This window comes from Pocillopora verrucosa, chromosome 11 (genome assembly GCF_036669915.1).
Source record: "Pocillopora verrucosa isolate sample1 chromosome 11, ASM3666991v2, whole genome shotgun sequence".
Classification (NCBI taxonomy): domain Eukaryota; kingdom Metazoa; phylum Cnidaria; class Anthozoa; order Scleractinia; family Pocilloporidae; genus Pocillopora; species Pocillopora verrucosa.
In genome coordinates, this window is record NC_089322.1 from 10,831,768 (window position 1) to 10,837,890 (window position 6,123).

The following is a 6,123-nucleotide window of genomic DNA, read 5'->3' on the forward strand; positions in this document are numbered from 1 at the left end:
CCGTGAAATCGTCCTTAACAGATGGTTAACACCAAAATGTATTTTTTTTCAGAAGACAGCAGAGCGATTAAATCGTTGATGCCAGACCGAATCACGTTTGAAGAGCACTGACAAAGCACTGACTACAAATATCAACATTCCACCGACAGGTACATGTGAGGTTTGCTATGAATACGAATGCGTGTCAAGTTTTGTGTGATTCATTGAATTATCGCTTAATTAACCGCAAACGCCTCTTGTCCGGATTACGTTATGTCGGTACGTCAGATCTAGTAAATTATTGAAATGATCTTTAGGGAATGTATTGCGTTGTGAGGTACATTATTTTCGATTCTTCAGCATGCAAAGCGCAATTGAACTTTTCGATATAATTTTGAAAAAGGTTCATTAAAAGGGTCCTTTAGGAAAATTCTAGATATTTACTCATGGTCAGTGGTTCTTGATTATCTTTAGTTTCTCCCTAAACACATATGCCTGACCTTACCCCCGTCATATGGAAGCTCACACGTAACAGTGTACAAGTGACATGTGTATCAAAACCCGACTTACCTTTGAGTATTCGCGTTTATTTCTGCTTGAAAACATTCCAGTTGCTTTTTCGTGTCTGATCGTGCTAATCTGTCTGACTCATCTCTTCTGCTTAACGAGGAAAAATCTGCTAATGAAGTTGTCTCGTTAACACCAGACACTTAGTTATGTGTTATATTTAACTATGTGACATTAAACTTAGAGAGGTGCGAAAATTTAGGGCAAGATATCTGCACGGTACATTCTAATGTTCGATTCATTCATCAATGTTGTCTTACGTACCCGTGTTCGGTCGCTTCGGGTTGATTTGTAGCCCTTGTTTCCTTCTCAAGCCACTGCTCAATCCTTTCCGGCAAATTGGAGAAGACATCGCGATTAGCTATTAACACAGCGATAAACGACCTCCTTGAACGAGCTCCAGCGTCGTCGATCGTCGTTTCTGATTCGGTAGTGGGGGATTATGTATCTGTCATTGTCACAATACAGCGAATAAAGAGCAAAGATTAAAAATATCGAGTTCTTGCACATGCAGAGGGTTGATAACCTAAATCAACAGGCCATTTTCCACGGTTGAGAGATCTCATGCTGAAATACCATGACTCTTAATTCGTACTTTGCCTCGTTCTCGTGCCTCAGTGAGAACTTGAAAATGGCCCAAACCGCTGGGAGAATTTACAAGATTTCTGAGAAAAACCGGAAGTGCCATGTACTTATTACTATTTATTTGTTCATTTATTTTCATTTTAAAATTTTGACAAACGATTTTTAAGCTGAGCATAACATACAACTTGTCAAAAGGTTAAAACAGACGAAAGTCCAATCGAATATACGCCATAATTCATATACCACACGGTCCTTCACATTGATTTCAACAGCGTCTGATCTCTCTTATTGAAAGAAATCGTTATCTTTGAGGCCATTCTAATTATGACGTAATCTATCCAAGAAAGGGACAAAATCCCTTATAAAACATAGTAATGACCTAGTTTCCTAGAAGGCGATTATTTCACCGCTGTGTGGTTTCTACTAAAAATCTTCATGTACGATGAACAAGAGCTCTCTTCAAGATGCAAAGAACCTTCGCGGATTTCTTCTGCAAATTTTAGCTTTGCGATGATGACATATTTCAAGCGTTGAAGCTTTCTACGATTCGGATAACATCAAATCAACTGCTGAATAGAATTCTGCTTATCTACTTATTGAAAATACATGTGCTGAAACCACGTTTTATTACTTTGCATTCCTTTCAGTCAAAGTTTTATATATGTCATCTTCTGCCTCTCTCATCTATTTGACATTTCTTTTTGGAGCATGTGTCTATTTAATTATTTAGTTGTTGACTATAGTTATCGTTCAACAGATGATCAAGAGGGAGGTGAACTTTTCCTCTCCTCTCCTGTTACATTCATCGCTGTGGTAGCAATTGACCTTGGCACAACGTTTAGTGGGTTTGCATTTGCGTTCAATAACAAAGAGGGAGAAAAAAGTATCCACATGAAGAAAGAATGGGGAAGTGACCAAGGCTACACTATGAAGACACCTACGTGTTTGTTGCTCAATCCAGACCAGAGTTTCAATTCGTTTGGCTATGTAGCAAAAGATAAATTTGCTGATTTTGAGGAAGAGGAAGCTCGACAATATTTTTATTTTTAAAGCTTTAAAATGATTCTTCATAACAATGAGGTGAGGGAAAAATTCATTTTGTTTTTTCAAACTTCCTTATTTAGGATAAATATTGGTTAGGATTTTATATTAAAAAACATTAGTCAATTCTGATATGGAAGAAAGAAGCTGTGTTATTCTGATAAAAGTTGAGAGAAGTTGTTGCTGAGAGTGGTAGCAACGATGCCTCAGTCGAGGACACCATCGCCCGATCAAAAACACAGTACATGGTAATTGACATTGGAGGTAAATTCAATTTTCCTACTAGCAAACGTTTCTACTCAAAACTTTTGACTTGAACAAAGACATCGACCTTGTCCGGTTAAAAGCTTTATTTTATTTGCGTTAGTTTTTTAAGTTTGTCTATTTGCCATGATGATCAGCAGAGTAAACAGAAAGTATAAATCTAAAGACAGAAATAGTCATCACATGTAAAGCTAGACACCTCATTTTTTAAGTGATCAATTTTCCATCATTTTCATCAAATGTTTCCTGTTGTAATAAATGTGAAAATTGCTATTTTAAAATCTTAAAAAGTCTTTTCTTCATGTGGGCGGAACTCTTGATGTGACTGTTCGTGAACTTGTGGAAAACGGTGTAATCCGAGAGCTTTATAAAGCCACAAGGGGTCCATTTGGAGGACATAATGTCAACAGACAGTTCAGGATCCTTCTTGAACAAATTTTCACCAAATCCTTCCTCGATAATTATGCCCATCACGATCCGGTGGATTGGCTCTGTCTCATAAACGATTTGAGGTAAAGAAACGCGGAAAATATACCTGTGAAGGGGGGACGACACGAATCCGGTTGCCTGGTAGTTTCTTAAGTAAATTTCTCAGCCAGAGAGGTTGCGATATTAACACAGCCATTCAGCAGCATTACAGCCTGGATGAAATAAAAGTCCTTCGTAACGAGTACCTCTGCCTTGAACCAAAAGTCATGAGGCAGTTCTTCAACCCAGTCTTGGATGACATCATTTCCCACCTATCCAACCTTCTCGCCAAACCAGAGTTGTCTGGGGTCAAGTTTGCATTTCTCGTAGGCGGTTTTTCTGACTCAGCTGTTTTACAGGAAAGAATCAAGGGGCATTTTGGCCAAGCCTATCGCATTTTAATACCGCACTGCGCATCCCTTGCAATTGTTCAAGGTGCTGAAGCTTTCCACATAACAAACTTTAGGTCGACATTTAATAAAGCCTCAAAGCCTCTAACAATAAGACCTATTTTACTATTTTCTTCATTCTGTAGAAACGCTCATTATCCATTATATTCATTTTGTACTTCGCTTACAACCCATGGTAAAAATACTGCTAGTTTAACATCCTTGTGACACTAAAGTGATTATGGTTCTGGAATAGAGAATGTCGCATGAACTAAAAATTAATTTACATTTATTTCCATTCCCGGCTCGCCTTCTTCCTTCTTTACTCGAAAATTTCAGTTGCTTCTGTACGTGTACTTGTATTTCCTGTTCATTTTGCAGCTAACCTTTGCCGTTGGAGCAATAACATCATTCCCTCACCATAATGCCAGTATATTTCTATTACTTTTATGAAAATGATAGACTTCAACTTTCTATGGGTTTGCCGTTGCAATAAACGGTTTTTCACAAACCAGGGCGCCTGTAGTGTCTCAGTGATACTTTTCACCTTCTAGAACAGAAAGGGAGCACACAGAAAGAGCCTTGTCTTAATTAACATCGATCCAGAATTACCCCGTGCCTGAAAGAGTATTGTTAATCTTTTCATGTTTTTTAAATTAAATATCGAGCATATCGTGCTACCTCATTGATTCCCATAAAGACTTTTAAAATGCTTATTGAATGCCAGCGTAAGAAGCATCCGTCATCTTTAACCGTATCATATGCGTTAATCTTCGTCATCCTTAAATATTTTGGTTCATCTAAAGTTTCTTAGAATCTCTTCTTTGTTAAGGTGATTGCAAACAAATATGGCAACATATTTTCCTTCGAACGCTGGGTTCATTCTCTCCTAGAGTCTTGACAGTACGACTCTAATAAAAGCAGCCAACGGACAACCTGTCAAGGCCAAGACACTGGTTGCAAGGTGCATTACGTTTCTTAAAGACAAAACGATCAAAGTAATTTGTCAGCGAAGAGGAGATCATTTCAGTCCAGACGATTTCCCGTGGGTTCTAATTGTTCCGACATAATGGACTCTAATCGCAAAGCAGTTTATGAGAGAAGCAGCTTATCAGGTAATGTTAGAAGACCATATCTTATCCAGTTCGAAATTAAAGCCTTAAACTCTTGAAATCTGGGCGTGCTACATAATTTTCCTGTTTTCAGTCACAAGTTCTTCTCATCGAGAAATAATTCCTCCGTTTTATATTATTTATAGCCCACAGCATAACATGAAGTCTATTTAGGTGTGCCAATCTTATGGAAAACGTGATCATAACATTTAATAGTGCATGCCTATTTTTATCGATTTTACAACATCTTTCAGGTTTGTTTTTTTAGGTATGCTGACTAGATTTAAAAGTCTTTCTTTTTCAAAGGCTTGTGTGAATATTATGTTAAATAATCCCCCAAACGACTTCGAGAGGAATATTCTACAATATTCACTGAGCTTAATGGCTTTAGTATAATTGCTCAGGTGTTTTCGAATTTTATGGTAAATTCGTTTTGATGCTAAAATCATTCTGTTAGAATTGTTTTGGTTACTCGTATCAAGATAAGAAGCTAGTTTCCGCTAGAATTTAACAGGTTTATTTGATTCAATCAGCAAAAATTTCCTACATTAGTTTTGAAAAGTGTTAAGCCAAACTTATTAGCATCTTTTGTGCTCTTCAGAATTGTATTTTCTTTCACCGCGTTTATCATTTTCTGCGTAACACTGGTAAAACGCGAGGCAGTCATTTAAATTTTTTGTACCTCTACTATATTAACCTCGCGCGAGTGATTCTTGCGAGATATGACGCAATACTCGACCAATCAGAGCGCGCGCATCTCTTTAATCACCGAAGTAATTATACTATGTTTTTTTGGGCTTTGTTCTTTTAGGTTATGTTTTTTTTTATCATTGATTTTAGCTATGTTAACCATTATCATTATTGTTGTTAGCGATCGCATTAGTGTCATTATAGGAGATGAACTTTGTTCGTTTGTCTCACAACAGAGTCACTTATGATGTAGATCGCGACGTTTCGACTGCAATACTGTGGTCCTCCGACATACCAACTGTCCAAGTACCTGACGACAATACTACAACCGCTCACCGACAAATCCAGACGAAAACCACAATCCACCAAGGACTTCATTAAAGCCACTAAGACTGTACAGATACCTGTTGACTACAAACTAGAGTCATTTGATGTGAAATCGCTTTTTACAAGTATTCCACTTCAACTGGCACTACAATTTACCGAGACTGCTATCCTATAATCTACCGACCCTTTACCGCTACCGACAGAGGACGTTATGGATTTACTAAAACTTTGCTTGGCATCAACTTACTTTCAGTACAACGGTAAACACGACAAACAGTTACACGGTACAGCTATGAGGCTATAAGGCTTTCAAAGAACAACTACAACGAAGACTTCATTCAACGTCACACTCACCGACCTACTACTACTACCGAACTGAGTTAACGACAACGGAACTCCTACGACCACAGCAACTATACCATCTTCAATATCCGCGTCGCTCACAAACCTATTACCACACCACGTCAGTTACAGCACCAACTACTTTCAACGACTGACCCTAGAAGGCTGGTTTACTAACTTGGAACAGACTCCCCAAACAACACAACAGCCGATTTATGAGGACTTATGAGGGAATACCATTTAACGACCGGAATAATAATGAGGATCGAAATGCACCAATACCAGCGTAACAACGTGCTACAAATAGTGACACAGACTATCGTGAGACAAACGAACAAAGTTCATCTCCTATCTCACAC

The 6,123-nt window shown here is 38.1% G+C and overlaps 1 pseudogene; it reads left to right on the forward strand.

Annotated features, from left to right (window-relative positions):
• Positions 1–1,839: 1,839 nt before the first annotated feature.
• On the forward strand, positions 1,840–3,521 carry LOC131773236 (heat shock 70 kDa protein 12B-like; annotated as a pseudogene).
• Positions 3,522–6,123: the final 2,602 nt, after the last annotated feature.